At 43.5% G+C, this 14,086-nt stretch overlaps 1 protein-coding gene across 2 annotated transcripts in view; it reads right to left on the bottom strand.

The window, feature by feature from the left end:
• SPOCK3 (SPARC (osteonectin), cwcv and kazal like domains proteoglycan 3) overlaps positions 1 to 14,086 on the bottom strand; it is a 2,692,952-nt gene that overhangs the window by 291,866 nt on the left and 2,387,000 nt on the right. The gene's annotated exons all lie outside the window — the stretch shown is intronic.

Here is a 14,086-nt window from a genome sequence, read left to right as displayed (position 1 = left end):
TGTACATAACATGCTTCTATGTGCTGTCATTACAGTAGCAAGGGGTGTGAGTATACTGTATGGGACACCTGAGTATACATTGGTAGTACCACAATCTTTTCTCTTTGTATGTGTTTCTTACTTGGGTAGTATCTCAAGTTCTTTGCAGTCACACTTGCATGTATTGTATCAATGATCAATTTCAACAATTGGTTAAGCTTCTGGTGTCATTCAAAGGGGATCCAGTGTCTGTCAGCCTGGGACGACATGCTATTCAAGCCACGTTGCTTCGCAAGAGATGGCTTGCACCTAGGCTTTTAAATACTGGCCAAGGCTCTTGCTGCCCCCATAGTGCCATTTTTAGGCAAGGCTCAAAAGTCAAAACCACCTCCGTAAACAGCACAATTAACAAAAAACTGTGGGTTATGCTACTCAACGCCAAGAGTTTAAATCTCAAAATGCACTCGCTCGAAGCACTCCTCAGTATGGAGAACGTAGACATCTGTGCAGTAACTGAAACCTGGTTCAAGGCTCCAGAGAGCACCCCAGCACTACGAGGCTACAACTCATATCACACATTTTGGCCACAGAGCACGGACCGAAACACAAAAGGAGGGGTTGCTTCCATATTCATCAAGGATACCTACACCTCCAGGTTAGTGGTGCAGCATGATTCCTCTGAGATCATCCATGTGCAACTAACATCGGGCAAATCTGCAATGCAAATTGTGGCCTGCTACAGATCACCCTCCATGACCCAGGACCACCACTCCACCTCTCTGGAGACAATGGAAAACATGAAGTTTCTACCAAACACCCTGATATTGGGTAATTTCAATTACCCTACCATTCACTGGGAAAACTACTCGAGTACAAACTCCCAGGCCCAGCACTTCCTGGAATTCATCAACTCAAATGCCCTGGATCAGCTGGTAAACTCCCCTACCAGAGATGAAAACATATTGGACCTGGTCATCACCAACATGGGCGACAGGAGTTCCACACCGGAGGTCAACCTGTCACTGGTTAGATCAGACCTTAAACTAATCATGCTGGATGTCCACACCCCACCACCACCCCCAACTAAGGAAACCACAGTAAAAAAACTTTTCTAAAGCAAACTTCACCTTACTTAAGACAGAGGTAGTAAGTTTCACAGCTCCTCGCTAAAGGATAACGCTGCCCAAGATGCAGAAACCTTTATAAATGCACTCTATGAGCACTTACAAGGATGCATGGATCGTGCCAACCCTAGCAAAACCAAGACTCACTCCTCTAAGAGAAGGAAACCAGTTTGGTGGACCCCTGCCATAAACAGGCTATACAATAAATGAAGGAAACTAGTTAAAAAAAAAGCAAATCCCAAGAAGGAAAGACATCGCTGATTGGTATCAGTAAAAAACTAAGGTCCCTCATGAAATCACCCAAGGCTAACTTCGAAAGAAAAATAGCCAAGGATTCAAAAGATAACCACAAAGCCTTCTTTAGCTATGTTAAGAATCTTAGTGGCAACTCACAGATACGCATTGAACATGTGCAAAATAGCACAAAATATACTGAACCTACTGATATTGCCAACATCCTGGCAGATAGATTCAGTGCAAACTTCAGCCCCCTCTCACCTCCAAAAGGGCCAACAACAATACTGGAAAAGTGTAGTGTCCCAAAAATCACAGATGCACAGGTGAAAACAGCCCTTTCAAAAGCCAAAAACACAGCGTCAATGGGACCATATGGTGTCCCAGGCTGCATCTTGCATGAAGTACAGAACAAACTAACCCCTACCTAAACATGCTGTTCAACCTCAGCCTCTCCACAGGCTACCATAGAATGGCACACAACAACGGTTATTCCTCTCCACAAAGGAGGGGCCACAACTAACCCTGACAACTAAGCTTGACTAGCCTGGTCTGCAAGGCTATGGAGTGCATCATCATGGAACTCATTAACAAAGACATTAGGAACCTCCAAACACTTTACCCGACCCAGTTCGGTTTTGTTAAGGGCAGATCATGCCTACTAAACCTGGTCGACTTCTTTGAGACCGTCACCAAGGCCATAGATGAGGAAAAGGTGGTTCACACAGCCTACCTTGACCTTGCCAAGGCGTTCGACACCATTCCCCACTCTGGTATTACAGAAAAACTCACCAGCCTGAACATAAACCCCGACGTCACAAGAAGGTTTGCCAACTGGCTTACAGACAGAACTCACACGGTAAGAATTGCGGGCTCCAAGTCCGACTCTAAACCAGTCACAAGTAGTGTCCTGCAAGGCTTGGTCCTGGGACCCTTACTGTTCAGCATATACTTCTCAGAAGTACAGGCAAACACAGGAGGACTATGGCTAACCAAGTTCGCCGATGATTACAAACTGGGAGCCATAATTGACTCTCCGGCTGACACGGACATCCTTCAAAAGGGCCTTACTGAGACAGACACCTGGTGTCAAAGTCATGGCCTCAAGCTAAATGCCAAAAAATGCAGTCATCCCATTTGGGAAAACAAAACACCCATGAATTACCACATAGGTGGCAGCCCCCTTACTACAGAAAAGGTAATAAGAGATATGGGGACCCAGGTAGATAGTAATCATCCTTTGACCATCATATTGCCAAAGTAGTTAGGAAATCCTTCTATGTGGCCTATCTAGTTACTAAAGGGTTCACATCTAGAAATAAAGAGGTTATAGTGCCCCTGTACTCGTCACTCATTAGACCCATCATAGAATACAATTCCCCATTTGGGATGTACCTCACAAGACAGTTCCAACAGCTGGAAAGACCACAAAGGTACCTCACCAAAAGGATTACTGGCCTCAAACATATGTCCTATGCAGCCCGACTGAAAAAACTATACTCAGTGGCATATCACTTACTCAGAGGTGATCTCTGCCTAACTTACAAAGCCATGTCCAACTCAGAATTGATGGACATGCTCCACCTAAAGAAATCCAAGTCACTGCAAGCCACACGCTCTAGTGAGCTAAACCTCACAACAGCAATAAATAGAACATGCTGGAGGGATAGATTCCTGTTACAGAGACTCCCCATGCTTTGGAACAAAATTCCAAATTACATCAGGCAGAGCCCCTGACTAACACTCTTCAAGAGAAACCTTGACGAGTGGATGGGTAACAGAAAATACACCCTTGGGATCACTTCACTGGCTCTGCTTGACAGAGGATCAGTTAATTAATCAATGGGGCGGCGAAAGCTGACACACTCTGCCTAGGCTTATAAATGCCCTCAGGCAGATAGCCTAGTACCTACCTATGACCCTATTACATTACTACTTTTAACAGTGTTTTTCCAAGTAAGAGTAGACTGCATATTGTAGTACTGGAACCATACACCCCTGCATGCAAAGCTGGATGAGTACTGATTATCTTGTTCTTGGTGTTTGACCTGTATGTTTTTATGTATCTTCTATTGGCTATTGATCTGATATGTTTATATTAACTGTAGACTACTATGTTTTTAGGACATGTCATTGAGGACTGCTGTCATGTAGTAGTGGCATACCTATTAGTTTCAGACGTCTGTCTTTCAAAACATTCATCCTAATGCATAACCTGTTGACTATTTACTTTCTGTATGCCCTCTGTACAGATGTGCATATGTCAGGTATTCATCTTGGCTGCTTACAGGCAATCTCTGATTGACTGACACTGACATGTCTGCCCAGCTGTGTTATGAATGCCACAGCTAGGAAACCCTAGGATACTTCAACCAGACTACCACAATCAACAGAACATGTTTGGGTACAGGTCCCTAACCCAGGCACTAGTAGCCATGTTATGCAATATATGTTGCATAAATGTCAATTGGAGCAAACCAGATGAGTGGATGTTGAATTTAACTGTCACCCTGGGGATCACTCAAGTGGCACTAGTTGATAGATGGCCTGCTGACAAATGTCAGGTGGCAAGAGACCAGTGTACTCACATTCCTTACTCTTCTCATCTCTCCATGGACATTAGCCTGGTACACACCTAGGAACACCTGCACATATGGAACTCAGTACTGACAAATGTGTCTGTGTGCATTACTGAATAAAATAGTGTTTGTATGTTTAACTTGTAGTTGAAAATACTCGGAGGGCCTTCTCACCCACTACATCCCCCATTGCTATACTTAGAAAGGACTGCTGCTGTAATTCACATTAAATTTACCTTGTGACACTCTTCACTCTATTGGCTACCTGGAGCTTGCAGAACCAGCATATCCCTGTTCTACAAATGGGTAGATATGCATGGGTTACCCTCGGAGTCCTGGCAAATGTGAGTATGTGTGTGTATGTGTGTGCAAATGTGTGTGAGTGTGCATATTTGTAGGAGACAGAATTCTGAGGCCTCATTCTTCAAATACACTAAACCTTGTCATACATTATAAGTGATGGTAATGTTGCTGACATTAGGAGAGCCATGGCAAAACCTCACCCCTACTATCCCTGTGGTGTGTGCAGTAAATGCATATCCCTGTAGTAGCAATAATTAGATAGACAAGAATTTGTATTGCAGTCCAGGTAAATGTGTGATTGTGGGTATGTCAGAGCATTATCATGGGTTTCAGTGAGTACAATATCCAATGTGGGGTGGGTGGGGGTGCTGAGCATACTGTCTTTACACCATGGTACCCCCAGTACATGTCCCAAGTTCCACTGTATGAGGACCGCTGTCACCATCAACCATACAGGTATCTGATGACACTCTTCAGCCCAATAATGTATATGCTTTGTGCAAAAACTCTGTAACAGTATGGACTCACTGACAAGGTAGTCAACACTGCTAAATCCAGGTCTGTCAAATGTGTCTATGACTATGTGTTTGTCAATATGTATATGTCAGTATGTTATACTATGTATTATCATTAACATCCAGTGCATCACCCACTACTATACTGTACAAGGCCTGGTGATGTTCACTTTACAGGAAGCTCGGGACACATCTTACCCTACAGGCTCTGTGGTGTGTACAATTAAGGCCAAACACATTAGTAGCAATAAGTACCTAGGTAGGAGTTCTAATCTCAGTGTTTTGTGTGTGTGTGTGTGTGTGTGTGTGTGTGTGTGTGTGTGTGTGTGAGTGAAGGGATCTACATCAATTTACAGAAAATATACTTCCCAGGAGATCATTTTTCCGAGAACTAACTGGCAAAAGGTAACATTGCAAAGGAACCATCTTGTGGAAATTCATTCCATCAAAACTAGTAGTAGATGTGTAAATGCCCTTCACCCCACTGTACAGATGTACAGTGATACTGGAGTTGGTATATATAGTCGGGTGTCATTGTTGTGGGCACAGCCACCAACATTGGGGGTATTGTTGTGCATATCCCCCCGTTTTGTGTGCTGTTATACTATCCAGTTTATGTTAAGAGGTTAAGTAGTTGTTAATCACACTATGTGGGGTTCTACATCACCCCACACCCTCCAGAGTGGAGGGCTGTGTCCCCCACACACCAGCACAGCTATGTATACCAGCTCCAGGATTGCACTACATTGGGGAAAAGGACATATACCCTGCCAGTACCATTTTCAATTAAATTAAATTTGGCAAGCTGATTATTTACTGATGTGATGTTTTGGCAATTTAGTCTTGGTGGAATTACATAGGCCAAAATGAGTTCCCTGCAAAATGAAGTACATCCATGTGAACAGTATTCTCAGTGTACTGCATCAACACAAAAGCCTCAGTGTATGTGTGTGTGTGTGTGTGTGTGTGTGTGTGTGTGTGTGTGTGTGTGTGTGTTATTCACAAATATTTGGTGTGTGCCACCCAGTACACATATCACTGTCTACTGGAGAAGAGCTGCTTACATCAGCCACCATGCAGTCACCTGTATACACCCCTCAGACCTATCAGCCGTATGGCATATGCAGTAACTGTTATACAGACCTGTAACTTGTGTACAGTTGTACCCAGGATATGACACAGTCAGTGTGTTACCACAGTGCCACACCTCTTGTAGGAAAGGAAATCAGACCAACATCCTCCTGACACACAGACACCTAGAACACAAACAGAATACATTATGGAGACCATATTCAGTCAGTATTAATAACAGCAATAATGCATCATGACTGGGCAACTACACACCCTGACATGTAAGCATTAAACATTTCAGCTGACAACACATTAAACAACATTACTTTGCTAAACTTTTGTACATTCACTCTGTGGATCAGAACCATATTAGCATGTCCCTGCATCAATGGTATGGATGTCAGGGATGTGGCACAGGTATCATCATATACACAGGGTGTGGTGTGGGTTTGCCAGAGGCCTAGGCTGAGCCATTTGGTTGACATCATGTGTGTGGGTTAGGTTATTTATTAAATGTTATGTGAAAATGTGGTGTGTGTAGGTATGGAGGTGCCCTAGCTGTGATAGTGATGTGTGTGTGTATGGATGCACACAGTTCTGCCATGTGGTTGCCCTATACAGGAGTATGTTGGACAGCTGTGGACCATACATGGCAGGGTGTACAGTTCACTGTGTCTGGCCGTGGATACGGGAACTGCAACAGTCAGGGGTTCTACGGGCACCATCAGGCAGAAGCCAAGATATGGTATTCCTTCTTCCCTGACAATGACAATTGTCCATGCCAGGGCAACGTGCATGTGGCCTGCTGCATTGTGGTGTGCATAGCAGGCAGCTGGTACTGCCACTATGGGAGTGGGAATGAGATGTTGCACCTACATGTAGACCTCCACCTGTTGGTATTGCTGACCTACGTCCACATAGATTCATAGGTTCATAGGTAGGTACTAGGCTATCGGCCCAAGGGCCTACGCAAGCCTAGCCAACAAGGTTCCCTGGCTTACGACACCCAAGAAAGTTATTTTCCTGTGCCACTGACAAGCAGAGAAACAGAAGTGATCCCTGGGGTGTATTTCCTATTTCCCATCCACTCATCAAGATTTTTCTTGAAGAGTGCTAATGAAGAACTTTGCTTGACATAGATGGGTAGCCTGTTCAAGAGTATGGGAAGTCTCTGGGATAGGAATCTATCCCTCCAAGGTTTAGGTCTCTAGAGCGTGTAGTTCGGAGGGATTGGGATTTCTTTAGGTGTAGCATGTCCAACAGCTCTGGGTTTGACATAGCTTTATATGTTAGGCAGAGATCACCTCTGAGTCGATATGCTACGGAGTAAAGCTGGAGTTTTTTGAGGGGGTCAGTGTAGGGCATTTGTTTGAGTCCAGTAATCCTCTTTGTGAGGTACTTCTGTGGCCTTTCCAGCTGCTGCAGATGTCTTGTGAGGTACATTCCAAAAGGGGCATTGTACTCTATAATGGGTCTAATGAGTAATGAGTAGAGGGTAACGATGACCTCTTTTTTCCTGGATGAGAACCCTTTTATGATGAGGTGTGCCATGTAGAAGGACTTCCTGACTACTGTGGTGATGTGACTATCAAAGGAGAGACTACTGTCCACCTGGGTCCCAAGGTCTCTTATCACGCATTTGGTGTTAAGTAGATTGCTGCCTATGTGATAGTTCATGGGTACAGAGTTTTTACCAAAGGGGATGACACTACACTTTTTGGCACTGAGCTTGAGGCCATGGCTCTGACACCAGGCATCTGTCTCAGAGAGGCACTTCTGTACGATGTTCACATCATTTGGGGACATGACCATGGCTCCTAGTTTGCAGTCATCTGCGAACTTTGTTAGCCAGATGCCTTCTGTGTTAACCTGTACTTCAGAGAAGTAGATACCAAACAGGAGCAGTCCCAGGACGGAACCCAGTGGTACTCCACTTGTCATTGGTTTGAGGTCAGATTTGGAGTCTGCAGATTTTACAGTGTGGGTTCTGTCAGTGATCCAGTTGGCAACCTATCTTGTGACGTAGGGATTTATGCCTAGTTTACTGAGTCGTGGCCAATGCCCTACTCCCACCACATCCTCTACCACAGACACCACATGGTTGAGGCTTCCCACCATCTCACCTAACCATCTAGCCATGACCTCTGCAAAATAACGGTGGGCATCTGCATGATCATGAATGTAGTCATGAACAGCAGGAAGAGAAGCCCTCTAGATCCTCAGACTATATCTGGTGTAACGTTCCATATGTGCCTATGCCTCCATGATGGCCTGAAACATGCGTCTGGTGACACCTGCTGTGGCACTTCTGCCAGGGGCATGATGGCTAGTAGCCCTCCTATGAGTACCCCTATCCATCTGCCTGTGCGGGACCTCACTGGTCATCCAGCTATGGCTGCTGTGTACAGACACACTTGCCATAGTCACCACACTTTCCTGTCTCTTGTCACCACCTGCCAGCTGTCTCTCATCTATGGCCACTGGTGATGGGGTATGTGTGGGCATTGTGACTGTGTGCAGGGATGGGGTGGATAAAAGTGGGATGCCAACCAATGGCACAGATTCAGCCCCTGACAACCCTGCCTGTGCATCACTATGTCTATCATCATTGTCAGAGTCTGTATGGACACACACATCAGTTTGCCTGCAGGAGGGACCCTGACCCACCTCGCCATCTGTGAGGGGTAGACAAGAAATTTCAATTAAGATCTGTATGTTATGGTTTACTTCAACACACACACACACACACACACACACACACACACACACACACACACACACACACACACACACACACACACACACACACACACACACACTCTTACAGGTGAGGTGGCACAAAGATATTACACAGACCTCTAATTACCCAACAGTTGACATGCATGACATATGGCATTCAACAGCATGCACTGAAGCCATCTGTAATCCTTGTTACTGATATACATCTCTGTGATGCATGAGTTGTGTTAGTAGGTGATGCTCCTTCTACTGGAACATACTGCACCCATGTACACATTATTGCTGTGCACCTGTACAGCACACTGGCATGTACTGTGCACCATACCCCACAAGTATACAGACCATTGCTGAATGTGTAGATGTCTGGCAGTTATGCCTGTTCTGTTGCTCACAGCCCCTGTGTGTTTGTCTGACACATAACTGGGATGACATGAGGACTGATGTCCATAATTAATGCATGACCTTTGATTTGCAGATCTCATCATCAGCAGTGCATGTATGTGCAATAAAATCCGGTTACACCGACAACCTTCAAAGCTTAATGTGGATATGAGGAGTGTACACACACCTGCTGACATGCCAGCCTCTTCTGTGATATGCAATGGGGCCACAATACTGCATTTGATAACATTACACACAACTATGTGACATATGACCTGTGCAATCCAATGCAGTATCAAACAGGTGTGTTAGTCGTGGAGATGCTGAATGAGATGCATACAATATGTGGGTTGCATAAGTATGCACACCCTTAAAACTATGGTTTGTTGAAGCACCTGTTAAGTGAACTACAGCAGTGACTATTCCTGGAAGGGGTATACTAGCATGGTCCATCTTTACTTGGCATTATTTGGTCTGTCTGCCCTACAAAGGTCCCCAACTCGGCCAGATTGCAAGGTCAGCTCATGTGCACAGCCCTTGGAGGTCTCACAGTGGTTTCACTATTGTTGTAGAGTCTGGGTTATGTCTGGCACAATTCATAATGTTGACTGTGTTCAGATACAGCCATTCTTAGCTAGCTTTGGATGTATGCTTCTTTTCACTGCTGTGTTTGAAGCTGGCACCCCTCCCCATCCTCAGCCTTATTGCAGATGCCTGACAACTATGAGCCACACATGACTGTTATTTTTCAGCGTTCCAAATTCCACCCACCATGTCTACCTGCCTAGTTCCAGCTAATGAACAGCAACCTTAAAGGTGTACACTGGCACCAACAAGCTAAATGTTGGGCATGGTGGCCCTGAGGTGGAGTGAGGTGTTGCTTGTGCAACACACATATCTTTATGACTACTGTCTGTAGGTTTAAGCCATGGTCTCATGACACCATTACACATTGTAACACATGCCTTTGGGAGACTTGATGTTATGCTTATGCTACCTGTACAGAGCCCTGGATGATGTTTCATGTGAGACAAATCTTCCATCTGATTACCTTAAACCATAGGCCACACTTATGCAGAATCCAGGTGACTGTTGATACAGGTACTACACAGACAGTACTTGCTAGACATTCCTGCAGCTCCCTTAGTGTTGCTGCATGTCTCTTTGCAGCCTCCATGACCAGTTTGCAACATGTTTTGTCATCTGTTTTGGATGGGCATCTGTTTCTTTTCTACTTCACTGTTGTCCCATATTTAATACATCTCTAGATCACTGTCTACACTGCTTGCCATGGTATATGCAATGGTGAAATAAGGTTATTTTTATCACTCCTGACTGCTACCTTTCAGATATGGGATCCATTTCATGATTTGTAAGATGTGTTCAAGCCATGGCTGCCTTTATTGCAGGCAACTGGGCAAATGTCATGGACATACTTCTTGGACAGCAGATCATTACTTGAAGTGACATTGAGGCCCTGTACTTGATGGCAGGTGTGTACCCAAGAAGAGTGAATGCTGTCAGTACATCACAAGTTGCCTCCACAATATGTTATTTGGAGTGTGTGCACATATATGCTTCCAGTGTTTGGTAAGGTTTGCATACCTCATATTTGTTGTCCTAACATAGGATTCCATATTACACATTCATTGCTCATGTTAGGATCACATTACAGGTTGTAAAAGGTGTGGAATGTATTATTGTGGTCTGCTGTTGTATACATCACGAACAGTTGCCATTGTAATAGTGGTGTATACACTGTTGTACCCACTGTATAAAGGTAATGTTTCATACATGTCCCTACTGTAGGCCATTTGTTCCACCATTCTGTTTATCTCTGTCCACATGTCTTGCACTGACGGGTTGTGAGGTATACTGCAGGAATCTTAAATACCCTTCAGATATGCCACCATGGTGACCACTGTGATGCAGTGCAGTTAACACCAACAAAAATGAACATGTACAGCATGCATTATGGGTAGGTGTGTTAAATGTGTGCATGGCAAATAGCATGGCATTAACATGGCTGGTGTATTGGCAAACATGAACAAAACAACTCCATACTCACCAGCTACAGGCTGCTATCCCAGTTGTATACCACAAGGACCTATATAGTTGTGGACAGAGAACTAATGTCAGTAGCCACACCTGTGGCATTTTTACAGGGTGGAAGCAGCATTTCAGCATATCAGCAGCACAATCCCAATACTAAGGATTATGCACATCTGTGCATTACTGCACTCCAGCAAGAGACTATATTATCTGACATATGCATGAAGATACATTAAAGATTAAAAATGGATAACCAACAGTGTTCTAGTAATGTGCACTGGGGCCTTACCTGCACACTCCTCGTCCATTGTGTGGGTAGCACCCACCTCCACAATGCTGTCTTCTTCATGGCTTGTCCGGCGGGTGGGTGCCCAAAGGCTGGCGAGGGACTCCTTAGCATGTGTCAGTAGGGGCTGGATGGCTTGACCCCCACCTGTGGCTAGCCAGTCCCACACAACAGCTGCAGCCTGCTGATGGGCATGGCAGATGAGGTCAGTGCAACGATGCCGCACCTGCACATAATTTCAACTGTGCAGGCCATCATTTACCCTGTGGATGAGCTCATTCCACAGGGCGGTCCTCTCCTGCAGATCCTGGGCTCTGCAGCTAAATAATATGTTGTAATGTTGTGTAACACATTGTATTATGGTGTCATTATCTGTGTTGGTGAATGCTGGCATCCGTGAACGTTGTATATTACCTGGAAGACATAAACAGGAAAAAAGGCACAGGACCTCATATGGCTGTCCACTTGCACAACAACAGTGGATGTTACTTGCAAATAATCCAGATTATACCATAGCACTGTAAGATATCATGGCTTAAGCATCTTGCATTACACTCCTGGCCCTGACCTGTCTAGTCCCCTCAATGCTGAACACTTAATTGCATAATCCTGTATTCTCCATTCATTTCTGTGTGGAGGGATGACAGTGGCCATCTTCCATGTGGATGGTGTGTGGATGGTGGAAAGTCTGTGTTTGACTGTAGTGTGTGATGGAGCTGTGAGCACATGCCTGAGTTCATGTAGGAGGCAGCCTGTGATGTTGTCATGCCCCATAGAGACTTGCCGTTGTTGCCATAAGTAGGCATTATGTACATGCTCACTTTTGATGAGGGCAGGAGTGTGATTGATGTGCATGTCCCCCTGTACAAATGTTGTGGACAGGGTTGCACTGTTCCCACATAACCTGTCTCATGCAGGATGCCTGTATCCATGGCATGTGTGTATGAGGTGTGCTTTACCCCCTGTACAGGTTGAATTTTGTTACTGCCTCTGAGACTGACTACATCTGTGGAGACATTGTTGCAATTGGCCTTAGGGTGTGGATATGTCGGATTTATAGTCATAGCCTTACAGGAAGTCACCTGTGAACCTACATGCTTGCTTAGATGGAGGTGGACTTGCTTCCACGTTGTGGTCTGCACCTATGTGTCCCTGTACAGCTGCTATAGCAACCTATTATGTGCTTTGTGTATTTCTGATGTCCACCAAGAGGGATTACTCTATCATTGGTGGAGGCTGGATGTAGAGGTCAGGTACTGCTGATTCCATATAGCTACAGTGGATATAAAGTGTACACACTCATGTTACAATGCCTGATATTTGTGCAATTGAAACATGACCCCACAAAAGCTCATTTCAACACATTCCCCACCTGTAATGTGACCTATAGCCTGCTCAATTCAATTGAAAACATAACAGCCTGTTCTGTGAAAACATATGTGAAATAATACTCAGTACAGTAAGCCAGGTGAATGTGTGTGCACAGCCTTAAACTGATATGTTGGATAAACACCCGCTGAGATGATTAAAGCATCCATTTGACCTGGTTTGTACTCTAACATCATGACACATCTTCTCTTGGCAATGGTTGTTCACCTTCCTTAAAACAGCTTTGTTTCTTTTTCGATAGAATTGTACATGTTATGGGTCACATTTGAGGTGAGAAACATTTTGAAATGATTTTCTGTGGTCTCATTGGCATATAGCGCACAATCCTGGCATTCCAACAGGGGTGTGTAAACTTTCGATGTCCAGTGTACATGGATGTTGATATAACTGTTAGTGGTAGGGCTTACACTGTGTATGCTTCAGTTAGCAATACTTACCAATGCACAGACACACTTAGCATCTATATTTAAGCAAGTCATACACCAGCTAACCACAGCTGCACATTGCTAACCATTGCTCACTTTTCCTTTTTAGTAGATATCAAACTAATGATAACTAATGATAACCTTACTTTATACAGCTCAGGTGGTGTAGTGGTAATTTGCTGTGGCTATGGTGTACAGGGTCCTGGGTCCTAGACTTGGCAGGGCTGATTGTTTTGTTTCTGGGAAGAACAAGGTCTGTAATATATATATATATATATATATATATATATATATATATGTATATATATATATATATATATATATATATATATATATATATATATATATATATATCGACGTCTATATTTATATATATATATATATATATATATATATATATATATATATATATATATATATAAATATCAAAAGAACGTTGAATTCTACAACTGCGCTATCTTCCCTGTAACAACGTTGTACACAGAGGGAACGCAGTGCAGTCTCCGAAAAAAGCTTTTAATATAAAATAGAAACAGACAGGTAAAACATTTGCTTGCCTAAGCAAGCTTACAGAGTTAAGCGCTTTCACCTACAGGATGTAGGCTTCCTCAGAACTGTGCTTTAACATTTACAAAGTGTTTAAATAACTTTTTTGGCGCCATTTTCTACAAGCAGCCCTTAAAGTTATATTACTCATTTAAAAATATATTGCTCATTTGTAAAGTTAAAATACAGAAAAAATACACCAACTTGATTTAAAAGTACATAAAAATAAATGCCTTACATAATCTATATAACGTTCTATTTAAAAATACTAATTAAAATTCTGTATAAAAAGGCAAAGTCTCAAAATTCATATTACTACATTAATAAATAATGAAAAAATGAAAATACCTATCTATATTCATTTCTTATGACAACCATCTAAACCCTTAATTTAATTCTAGCATCTAATATTCACTGATCACTTTTCAGAAAGTCCTAATTATATTGTTTGTATGTTTCTATA

The sequence above is a fragment of the Protopterus annectens genome, chromosome 2.part1 (assembly GCF_019279795.1).
Source record: "Protopterus annectens isolate FY-2018-M chromosome 2.part1, PAN1.0, whole genome shotgun sequence".
NCBI classification, from domain to species: Eukaryota; Metazoa; Chordata; order Ceratodontiformes; family Protopteridae; genus Protopterus; species Protopterus annectens.
Note: the sequence above shows the minus strand (reverse complement) of the source record. Positions and strands in the feature narration are given on the sequence as shown.